This window comes from Trichechus manatus, unplaced genomic scaffold (genome assembly GCF_000243295.1).
Source record: "Trichechus manatus latirostris isolate Lorelei unplaced genomic scaffold, TriManLat1.0 scaffold00139, whole genome shotgun sequence".
NCBI lineage: Eukaryota > Metazoa > Chordata > Mammalia > Sirenia > Trichechidae > Trichechus > Trichechus manatus.
In genome coordinates, this window is record NW_004444075.1 from 5,840,041 (window position 1) to 5,852,645 (window position 12,605).

The following is a 12,605-nucleotide window of genomic DNA, read 5'->3' on the forward strand; positions in this document are numbered from 1 at the left end:
CCTTAAACATCCATTGTTGTCAAAATGCCACAGGAAAATGCTTCTTTCTCTATATCTTACCCTATGTTCTGGAAACAGAAGGTATAGGCAGCCAAACGTCACAGGTTTGACAATGTGGCCCTGTGACATTAGAGATGGACAGTGCTCCAAAAAGGAGAAAGATTTCAGTTATGGAACTGCTTAAGCAAGATAAAAGACTATCTTGTCAAATTCTTCATTTTATAAAGCATGAATATAAGAAATTCATCCTGTTATGGATTGAATTGTGTCCCCCCCGCCCCCCAAAATATGTGCTCTAAATCCTAAATACCTGTGGATATAACCACATTTGGAACTGGGGATTTCTTTGTTGTGTTAATGAGTCCATGTCAATATAGAGTGTGTCTTGAGCCAAACACTTCTTGAGATATAAAAGAGCAGATCAGGCATAGAAGAAAGCAAGCACAGATGGGAGAAGATAGATATCATGTCATCTGAAGATCATCAAGGAACCGAGGGACAGAAACTGAAAAGAGACGAGGACCTTCCCTGCAAGCCAAAAAAGAGAGAAAGCCTTTCCCTAGAGCTGGTCCCCTGAATTTGAACTTCTAACCTCCTACCTGTGAGAAAATACATTTCTATGATTAAAGCCACCCACTTATGGTATTTCTGTTAGAGCAGAAGTGCTGAGTGTCTGAAAGGGACTGCGTGGAAATTTCACAGTTATTGTCAGCTGTGTAGGCCTAGTGTCCTGAGTATTGTGGTATTGTTAATGCATAGCTTACATAGTTCACTTCTGCATGCTCCTATGAGTCTGATTTATTATCCACTCCTGTACGCTCCTATGATTCTGATTTATTTTCCTTCTCGCTTCACTCCTGTTTTCCCATGATTTTATAAAAGTTTAAAAATTAACCTAAGTTCCTCTTTGGGAGGTAGAACAGCGAGTGATAAAATCTGAAGGTGAGAGAAAGGAACAAAGGATCTTCAAGAATACCCGCAGAAGGTCAACCTGTCTGGAAGGAGGGCATTATGCCCACCTCAAAGGGGAACTTACATTCCACAGATTCTTCCCATCCTTGTCACTTCCAGACCCTGACCCTGTCCCGATAAAATCCTCTGATCAGCTTCCAGAGGGGGAGGCAGATTTTGGAGGAGGTCATTCCCCTCTGTCTCCTGTATATCGATATACAATAAAACACTCTTGCTGCTTACCTTACCCGTCTCAGTATTGGCTTTTGCGGCAGGCAGCTCAGACCTGCGTTTTGCTGTAACATGTCTATTTTTTTGCTTCTCTGCTTTTTCAAGTTCATGTTTCTGGAGGTACTCATGAATTAGCATGGCATTGGCAGCAGTTGAAGGCTGAGAAACAGTTTTGCAATATTAATTGACAGAGACAGAGGGTCAATATTTCTGTAAAAAGAGCAAAAGAGCATGATTCACTATAAAATATGAATAAATTCTACAATGTATTAAAATTAATGTGGGATCAGAGCAGGAAAAAGCAGAGACCAAGAAAACATTCAAATCAACAACAGCAAAAAATGAATGGAGCACCCAAGATAGATGGGACACTCGATACCAGAATGGGAAAAAGGATAAGCATCAGTAATTTTCTGAAGAGAGAATCTGAACTATTCAAATTTGTTAGTAATCAGAAAATGAACATCAAAACAATAAGATATCTTTTCATAACCACTATATTGGAAAAAATTAGAAGGTTGGATAATACTAAATAATGGTTAGGATGTAGGCAAACAGGAATCCTCATTCACTGTGGGCAGAATTATAGATAGACTTGCACAACAATAATTCAATTGCTAGAAAAGGACACTGTGTTTGGTAAAGGGCAAAAAAGCCAAGGGAAACCCTCCATGAGATGGATTGACACAGTAGTCGCAAGAATGGGCTCAAACATGCTAACAATCATGAAGATGGCTGAGGACTCAGCAACATTTTGTTTTGCTATACATAGGGTTGGCATGAGTTGCAGCAGACTCCATGGCAACTAACAACAACAAAAATTAAGAAGTATATACTGTAAGACACAGCAATTCTCCATGCAGGATAAGTAAACAAGAGAAATACCGTGTCCAAATATCTTCCATGCAAAATCATTTGTAAGAGTGGGATTTTGAAGGCGATTTAGATATAAATCGTTAGTGGAATAGACACATAAAATGTGATCAATCCTGCTACAGAATATTCTCTGACAGCCAGAAGAAATCAAATATAGGTATGTACAACAACACAGATTAAAAAAAAAAAAAAAAAGTTGCTGCCTAGTCAATTCCGATGCACAGCTACCTTACAGGACAGAGTAGAACAGCCCCACAGGGTTTCCAAGGAGCAGCTGGTGGATTCGAACTACCAACCTTTTGATTAGCAGCCGAGCTCTTCACCACTGCACCGCCAGGGCTAGATAGATCCTTGAAAGATGTTGAGTAAACAAGTGAGAAACAGGATGAAATATATAGTAAATATCACTTATATAAATTTAACACTTCCATACATGGAACAACACTTTGTGTTTTTCAAATAGGCGCAATATCAAAGTCCAGAAACACGGGAGAAAGAAAGGATCATATATGCATTTATGTACTTGTCGATTAATATTTCTTATTATAATGAAATTGTTCCACAGTTCAGAACACAGTCAAGGAATGAAATGAATTAGTAGAATATTAATGAGAACATTTGATTCTGTGCTATGACAAGACAAGGAAAACCCCAGCTCTTCAAGCTAAACTGAAAGGGCTACAAGGATCTTACTTGCCGGGATCTTCCTGCTCCCCGTACTCATTGTCTGCTTTAATTTATCCAACCAAGTGGCTCACTGGAGTCCCAGCTGCTAATGGAAAGGTTGGCGTTTTGCATACACCCAGTGGTGCCTTGGAAGAAAGGCTTGTCGATTTGCTTTTGAAAAATCAGCCATTGAAAACCTATGGAGCACAGTTCTACACACGGGATCCGGGGAATCGGATTGCCTCCACAGCAATCGGTTAAGCGGCCCGTTGCTGTTGTCGTTTTGTGCCGTTGAGTGGATTCCGACTCATAGCAACCCTATGGACAGAGAAGAGCTGTCCCATAGGCTTTTCAAGGAGCAGCTGGTGGATTCAAACTGCTGACCTTTGGTTAGCAGCCTGAGCTCTTTAACCACTTTGCCACCAGGGTTCCGTTTGGTAGGCTGAAATGAGACCACATGGAGCAGATACAAAGGGTGCAAAGTTTTATTCATCTCCAGAATTTTTCAAAGATTCGCAAATAAATTTTAAGTTACTTCATTTTAACATTAAAGCATTCAGCCAAATGTCTTTTTGTTTATTGGTACAAAATGATTAGAGGCTTGCTACTTCGATGGTAAGATTGTCACAATGTGTGAGAGACTGCTATGCTTCAGATCTTGCTTTCTGCCGAGAGACAGCAGTAAGAATAACATTGCACTTAATTTCTTAATATTTGTCAGAAAGTGTGACACATTTTTTTAGAACACCAAAAAATATAACAAGAAGCAAGAAAAGTTTTGATGGTGAATTTTAGTGAATGCTTTGCACTGGCAAATAGTTTTGATGCAAGACATTTGATGGCTGACCATTTTATATTCTGACACTACAATAAACATTTATAATAAAAAGAGGACAATGTAGAGCAGCCAGTCTCTATTTCCCCAGAGGAAAAGGCCTAAGACAGTGATGGTGCATATACCTATCCTTTCAGGATCAAGATTGTCAGAATTGAATATGGGTTAACAGTGCTGGGAATTTCTAACTTTGAAGAGAGGCACTGGTGAAATGCAAACCATTTTTGTTCCAGTGAAACTGTATTCTTGCTTTTCTTTAAAAGTAGAATTGATTTATTACAATTTAGAACTTTGAGATGAGGATGAACAAAGACAAAAATGGAGCCCCTTCCCTCTTTCTCCCTCACATTGAATCAAAACCTTAGCAAGGCTATTCTCTTGACTTAACTACTATTTAAGTATTTAGCACAGTGGAAAGCTCAAAATAAAATAAATTGAGATTATAAATTCAGGAAAAGAAAGGTAAAGAGGAAGGATGAAAGAGAAGAGAAGCTAGTGGAAAAGTTTTTTGTTTGTTTTTTTTTCTTTTTGCTTTGTTTTTGTTTTGTTTTGTCTTACATGGTTATATTTTTACCTTAAACAAGTCAAGAAATAAAAAAATGTTCTGAACCAAGCACTGAAACCAAATTTTATTATGCTTGATTACAAAATTAATTCCCTTCACCTCACTTTAACACTTACACATGTACATACACACACCATAAAGGCCTTCAGCAATGTTGTATTTATTCTTCTTAGGTTGTAAGTTACTTTAGGAAAAAAGGATCTGTAGCAAGCCTATGTTGGAAAGAAGCCAGGAAAAAAATATTAGGAACTAGAAACTCTTCTTTTCCCATCATGAGGCCCACAATTTGATAATTTGTTCTCTCTCTCTATCTGAGTGTTCCATTATCTTCTCATTACAGACTTTGTTTCTGCACCCTCAAAAATGTCAACTTGAACGTTATGATAATATCTATATCATAATCTTTCTACTTCAGATCCCAATGGTAATTGGCACAGTATTTATGCATTTCTTAGAGCAAGATGCCAAGAGAGGAACCTGAGTGTCGATGTCCATCTTTTTGAATTAAGTTAAACAGGACATGGGTTGCTGTCATGATATTGGTTATTCCTGAGTTAGGTGTCTACTCCTGTTTTAGTCAGTAAAGGCAAAGTCATAGGGTCAACGGATGAAGATTTGCAAGCAATTAATACAAGGTATTCAGTACATATGTGCTTGTCTCTTCTCTCTCCAGAATTTTTAACCCTTTCTCTTCATTGAGTCCTTTCATATTATCACCAAATGTATCTTCTGTATTTTAGTGATTGAAACAACAACATTTTTCTTTAGTCTATTATTTCACTAGGTTATATTAGTTTTTCCCTTTCTTTTAGTGCCAAACTTTCAACACAAATGACCTATACCCTGTCTTCATTTCCTCAACACACTTTCTCACTTTCTGTATTTCCGTCTGTCTGTCTCTGTCTCTCTCTCTTCCATAATCCCTGCAACTATGCATCAGTGGCTCTGGTCCCATCATATACAGAAATGTAGCTTTTGAAATGCACCATTTGCATCATTCTGGCCAAACTCTCTGGGACTTCCGACACCACAAATCTCTTCCTTCTTAAAGACTACTTCTCACTTGATTTTCTGGTTTACTTCTTATCATTCCAATTAAGTTTCTGTCTCTTGGCATAGCATTTTATTTTTTCCTATGTAAAGAATTCTCAAGGCTGGATCTTCAAACTCAGTATTCTTTATTCTTTCCCAGAATTTAAACTTTTACTTCTATGTGAATTTTTCTCAAATTCTTACTTCAGTATCAAACATGTCATTCAAACTTTCATTTTAAATCTCTAAACACTGGTTAATTTCATTTTATATTAGTCTTGGTCCATACTTAGTGTTTCAGGCCACCAAAAAATATCACTCATTTTTTTTTGAGTTCTGAACTAATTGAGAAATAGGACAAAAGAATAGGCAGATGCAGAAGCCAAAAATAATCCTTATTCCTGGTAAAGTTGTTTTGGAATGTGTAGTTTATGTCTAATCCTAATACTGAAACTCAGGGTCAGATAGACTTACCCACCCAGTCACAAGAAGCTCTGGACTGGGGCAAAGGCTCACTGAGGAATTAAATCTGATCCTCTAGAACTCTTGGCTAGGAGATGGGACAGAGTAAAATATGTACTCTCTAGACACAGCTCGCTCCAAAAGAAAGAGGGAAGAGAGAGCTGGGATATTCATGCCAAGATTTTCCTTACACTTCACCAATAACATCAAATTACTCTTCTATCCTTTGGGAAGAGTGAGTGAAAGGGTGGACAGAAGCCAAGAATGCTGTGCTAATGACTTTTTCTCCCCCAGGAGGAAACTCAAGAATGGGCATAAGAATAGGTATTCACACCATCAGGATGCATAGCTGAATTCATTTTGTACAAGTTCTTTTCTTTTCTGGTGTGTTTGTTTTCTTGTCTTTTTTTTTTTTTTTAACCAAAGAAACTGAGCTTCCCAACTTCATACATTTAGGATTTTTTTTTTTTCTCCTACATTTTATTCAGATTCTCTTGTTCTGGCAAACAACCTTTTGGTTTTCTTTTATTTCCAGTCAATAATAATGCACACTATACTCTTCAACTTGCACTTGAGTTATTGTAATAACCTCCCTCCTATTTTTTTTTCTTTTTGTTATGGCTGCCTTCAATCTATATTTCTGGTGAACAAAAGAGTCATCTGCTCAGTTCATGATTTTCACTATGTTTAACTACTTACTCCCACACTTCAAATTTAGGGGCTATCTTCAAACAAGATAATACTGCATGATCATTATCATAGTGGTTAAGACACAAGCCATGGAATCAATGAGACCTGAGCTAAATTTCTGCCTCTGCCAGTAAATGGCAATAGAAAATTGGGTAAGTTATTTTACTCTCTGAGAACAAGAAGAAAAAACTTGAACAGATCAATAAGCAATAAAGAAACGAAAATGGTGGTTGAAACCTTCCTCTCTCAAAAAGCTATAACCTGAGAAGATCTTCTGACTGAGTTCTACCAAACTTTCAAAGGACAGCTACTGTTTATTTTATACTAATGGAACATCAATGCAAAAGTCATAAATTATCGACTCAATAAATTTAATAATGTCTTAAAATAATAGATTATGAACATTTGGGCTTTATCACAAAAATGTAAGAATTTTTCAATATCTTAAAATCGATTGATGTATTTAATGGCATTAATAGATTTAATGAGAAGTGAGAAAAATAACATAATTATTTCAATAAATATAGAAAAAAGCATTTGATAAATTTAAACTTTTTTATTAAAAATAAAACTCTTAGCTTATTAGGAAAAGAAAGGAACTTCCTACATTTGTAAAGGTTTTACAAACCCAAATAAAATATTGCATTCATTCCCTTTAAGATAGGGATTAAGGCAAAGATGCCCGAGATCATCATTAGCATTTAAAAGAATATTGAAAATCCTGGCCAATTGTGAAAGAAAAGAAACATAAAGGAGTGGCACAACTTACTATTTTTAGATTATGTGATTATATTCCTAGAAAAAGTCAACAAAATCAATAGGCAAACAATTAGAACTAGTTAATACTATCTATTAATTCTGGAAACGAAAACAATTTACAAGAGAAATTATATTTTCTATTAAGTAGAAAGTATAATAAAATAAAACTCTATTTATAATAACAACATTGTAGTAGTAATAACAAGTTGGTTTCGACTCGTAGTGACCCTATGTCCAACAGAACAAAACATTTCCTGGTCTTACACCATCCTCACAATCATTGCTGTGTTTGAGCCCACTGTGGCAGCCACTGCATCAATACATCTAGTTGAGGATCTTCCTCTTTTTCATTGACACTACTTTACCAAGCATGATGTCCTTCTCCAGGGACTGATCCCTGCTAATAACATGTCCAAAGTATGTGAGACAAATCTTGCCATCCTCACTTCTAATGAGCATTCTGGCTGTACCCTCCAAGACAGATTTGTTCGTTCTGCTGGAAGGCCATGGTATATTCAATATTATTCGACATCATAATTCGAAGGCATCATTTCTTCTGTCTTCCTTATTCATTGTCCAGCTTACGCATGCATGTGCAGCAAATGAAAATACCATGGCTTGGATCAGGCACACCCTGGTCCTCAAAGTGACACCTTTGCTTTTTAACACTTTAAAGAGGTCCTTTGAAACTGATTTCTCCAATACAACACAACGTTTGATTTCTTGACTGCTGCTTCCGTGAGTGTTGACTGTGGAACCCAGTAAAATGAAATTCTTGAAAACTTCAGTCTTTTCTCTGTTTATCATGATGTTGCTTATTGGTCCAGTTGTGAAGACTTTTGTCTTCTTTTGCTGAAGTGTAATCCATACTGAAGGCTGTAGTCTTTGATCTTCATCAATAAGTGCTTCAAGTCCACTTCACTTGAAGCAAGCAAAGTTGTATTATCTTCTTATGGCAGGCTGTTAATAAGTCTTCCTCCTACCCTGTTGCTACAATCGTCTTCATTTAGCCCAGGCTTCTCAGATTATTTGCTCAGCATACAGACTGAATAAGTATGGTGAAAGGATACAACCCTGATACACACCTTTCCTGATTTTAAACCACACAGTATCCCCTTGTTCTTTTCGAATGACTGCCTCTTGGTCTATGTATAGGTTCTTCATGCGCACAATAAAGTGTTCTGGAATTTCCATTCCTCACAATGTTATCCATAATTTGTTATGATCCACACAATCGAATTCCTCTGCATAGTCAATAAAACACAGGTAAAAATCTTTCTGGTATTCTCTGCTTTCAGCCAAGATCCATCTGACATCAGCAACAGTATCCCCTGTTCCGTGTCCTCTTCTGAATCCTGCTTGACTTTCTGGCAGTTCACTGTCAATGTAAGAACTGCTGCAACTTTTTTTTTTTATTACTATCTTCAGCATAATTTTACTTTTGTGTGATATTAATGATATTGTTTGATAATTTCTGCATTCTGTTGGATCACCTTTCTTTGGAATGGGCACAAATATGGAATCTCTAATGATATTGTTTGATAATTTCTGCATTCTGTTGGATTACCTTTCTTTGGAATGGGCACAAATATGGAATCTCTTCCAGTCTGTTGGCCAAATCTTCCAAATTTCTTGACACAGATGAGTAAGTGCTTCCAGTGTTGCATCTGTTTGTTGAAACATCTCAGTTGGTATTCTGTCATTTCCTGGAGTCTTGTTTTACATCGGTGCCTTCAGTGCAGCTTGAATTTCTTCCCCTAATACCATTGGTTCTTGATCGTAGGCTACCTCCTGAAATGGCTGAACGTCGACCAATTCTTTTTGGTACAGTGGCTCTGTGTATTCCTTCCATTTTCTTTTGATGCTTCCTGTGTCGTTTAATATTTTGCCCATAGACTACTTCAGTATTGCAACTCTAGGCCGGAATTTTTTTCCTCAGTTCTTTCAGCTTGACAAATGCTGAGTGTGTTCTTCCCTTTTAGTTTTCTTACTCCAGCTCTTTGCACATTTCATCATATTTGACTTTGTCATCTTGAGCTGCCCTTTGAAATCTTGTGTTCATCTCTTTTACTTCATCATTTCTTCCATTGGATTTAGCTATTCTACATTCAAGAGCAAGTTTCAGAGTCTTTTCTGACATCTATTTTGTTCTTTTCTTTCTTTCTTGCATTTTTAATGACCTTTTTTGCTTTCTTCGTGTATGATGTACTTGATGCCATCTCACAACTCATCTAGTCTTTGGTCATTAGTGTTCAATGCATCAAATCTATTCTTCAGATGATCTCTAAATTTAGGTGGGGTATACTCAGGGTTGTACTTTTGCTCTCATGGACTTTTTTTAATTTAATAAAACTATATAATATCAAGATTTAACTTAATTCAGTTACAAAGGAAGCGTAGAAGGACATAGAAGATGATCTGGCATTATGGGGAAACATTCTATGAACTTAGATAAATTAATATTATACTAATGTCAGTTTACAACCACTGCCAGATGGAGATGAGTGTCATTGCAGCATGGTATCCACCTAAACTATGTCTACTTGGCTGCTCCAAAATAGAACTGTACTGCCCTGAGACATGCACTTTCAGGATTATAGGGAAGACAAGATAAGCTACTGCAGAAAAGTTGTAAATTTTTGTGGAAAAAAATTATGAATATTTCAGTAAAAGCAGTATATTATTATTGAGGGTCTTTGTGAAAAAAAAATCATGTGGATTTTGTTAAGAGAAATAATATTAGAGAGCAGATCCCAAAAGTGCTATTAACTAAATAAATGGAGTATATGGGGAGTGATAAACGGGAATCCAGTGTTATTTGTTAAGCTGGTAGTTAATGCATGATTGTTCATTTTAATATTATTTTATTATTGCTTAATATAGTATTTTGATATTTTAATATATTGTTGTTGCTGTTAGGTGCTATTGAGTCAGTTCCAACTCATACCGACCCTATTTACACCAGAACTAAATACTGCTCAGTCCTGTGCCATCCTCACAATCGTTGTTATGCTTGAACGCTTTGTTACAGCCACTGTGTCAACCCATCTCGTTGAGGGTCTTCCTCTTTTTCACTGACCCTCTATTAATATATTAGTTACATATATTCTATATATTAGTTATATATACTATATATTAGAATATATATTCTATGTATTAGTTATGTATATTCTAATAATATATTAGTTACATATATTCTCTGTGCAAAATACTCCTTCATTTATATAAAAGGTGAATGTATATATACATTTTTTTCACATATAAGCACAATGTATTCCTGAACATATGTAAAAAAATTATAACATTGAGTGCTTCTGGTGAAAGAAAGAATGCTTTGAGGAACAGAGAGAGACTTTTAACTTTGAACCATGCAATTTGTTGTGCAACGGGTTTCTCTTACGGCCTTTCTGGACATGGGTTTGCAATTCTCTTAAAAAGATTGGTCATGCTACAATCTGCCAAGTGATTGGTAGGTTTGCAATCCGCCTGAGAGGATTGGTTGGTTTGCTATCTGCCAAAGTAGCTTGCAACTCACTGAAAGGATTGGTCAGTTTGCAATCTGTCTAAGTGGCTTACAATCCACCTAAGTGGATTGGTCAGTTTACTCTCCTGGTAGGAAAGCTACAGTTTGAAATTAACAAGTTTTCCTATATAAGCAAGCCCAAAACAGAGGTTTTTGGGGGACCTCTTGATCATCAGCAGCCTGGAGAGAAGCATATCTTTTAGACCTGTGGTCCTTACTCTGAGAACCTCCTAGACCTGAGTGAAAGGGCTGGCACACTGACCTGGTAATACTGAGCTGATAGCACCAAAAGACCAAGAGAAACAGCAGCAGAGCTGGTGGCAGTAGGCCCAGAGGGTCTCAGCCTGCAAGGAAGACCAGGACAACATGAGCAGCAGTGAGGCCTATAGAGAGTGGTGGTCAGGGGGTGGTGATGCTTGAAGTTGGCCCATGGAACGAAGCTGGGAAACTCCAAATAAGACATCACCAATGGAGCTGAGCTCCCTGGAACACAGTAGGAGCCATAGTCCAGGCCTATGTAGGCAGCTTGCCCAGCAGAGAAAGTGGTAGGGTGGGGTTGTGCCAGCCTGTAGAGGTTTGGTAATGGCAGAAACTCCAGCTGTGCAGAGAGTTGTAACCCTTGGAGAGAGGGGACCTGTTCTAAGCAGAGATCGTCTGCAGTGGCTTGGGCATACACTGTACAGATGTTGCTAGTAAAATGGTTTTGCCTTGAGAGTTGTTTGAATCCTTGCCTAACCCTGGTGCTGGCCCAGGGTTAACCAGAAGCTACTGGTCAAGAGATTGACCAGTAAACACAGTGGGCCATAGCCAACCAAGAGAAGTCACTGGGAGAGACAGAGGGAGAAAGGAGAAGAGAGAGAGAACATAGCCACACTGCACCTGAACTGAGCTGGCGACACACCTGTTGAGAGACACACCTACTGTGAGAGAGAGACACACACATACCTGCTAATGACACAACATTGGACATGTATAATTTTGGAAGGGTAAATGGGTCCTCTTTAGGATATAAGTGGGTTCCTCTCTTTCTTAGACTGGGCTCTCTAAGAAGCAAAACCAGTGAAGCATATATATATATAGAGAGAGACAGAGACAGAGAGAGAGAGAGAGAGAGAGGGAGAAATTTATCTCAAGGAAATGGCTCATACGGTTGTAGAGGCTGGCAATTCCCAAGTCTATGGGTCAGACATTAGGCTGGAGGCTTCTCCTGATTCACATAGCTTCAGGGGCTGATGAACTCAAGATCAGCAGGCCAGGTGGCAGGCTGTTGGCTCACAGGCTGAGAATGCCAGTGAATCCCATGATTGATAGGTGAGATAGCAGACCCCTGGCTCACAGGCTGTGGAGGCTTATGAATCTCAAGATTGGCAGATGATATGACAGGAAGCTGGATCAACTCCTAAGGGCTGCAGGTCAGATGATGACTAGCCAGATGAAAAATCTACAGCAAGCAAGCAAGCTTTGCCAGAACATCCATATATATATTGGATGCAGGCCACAGGCCACATCCCCGAGGAAACTCTGCTTACAGCTGATTGACTGATCATGTCAGATCATATCATGAAGGATGACTACATTATTACATAACTGCCAAATTACATCATTATAAAACTGCCAAATTACACCATTACATAACTGCCAAATTACACCATTATATAACTGGCAAACTACATTACATAACTGAAGACACACTATAACCATTACACTCTCCTACAGTGCTAAGTGGGTACTCATGGGGGTGGAGGGGTCTGGTTCAGCACAAATCTGTTACTGTTGTTTGCTATTTGCTTTCTATAAGTAATTTGTTCCTGTTTTTTGCTGTCTACTATCTAGAAGTAATAATAATGACTTTCAATTGCTGACATTTGCAAAGTGACTTTGTGTGTGTGACCAAATCAAATTAGATAGTAGAGTCCTCATTCCAGCAGTCTCATGATTGTTTGGACTTAGAGTACAACCTGTGTGTATGTTCACACACAACTGTATTGTATTTTTTTTTAAAAAGTTAATACAAT

General features: G+C 37.8%; 1 pseudogene; it reads right to left on the bottom strand.

Annotated features, from left to right (window-relative positions):
• LOC101349985 (cleavage and polyadenylation specificity factor subunit 3-like) overlaps positions 1–12,605 on the bottom strand; it is a 100,447-nt pseudogene that overhangs the window by 2,499 nt on the left and 85,343 nt on the right.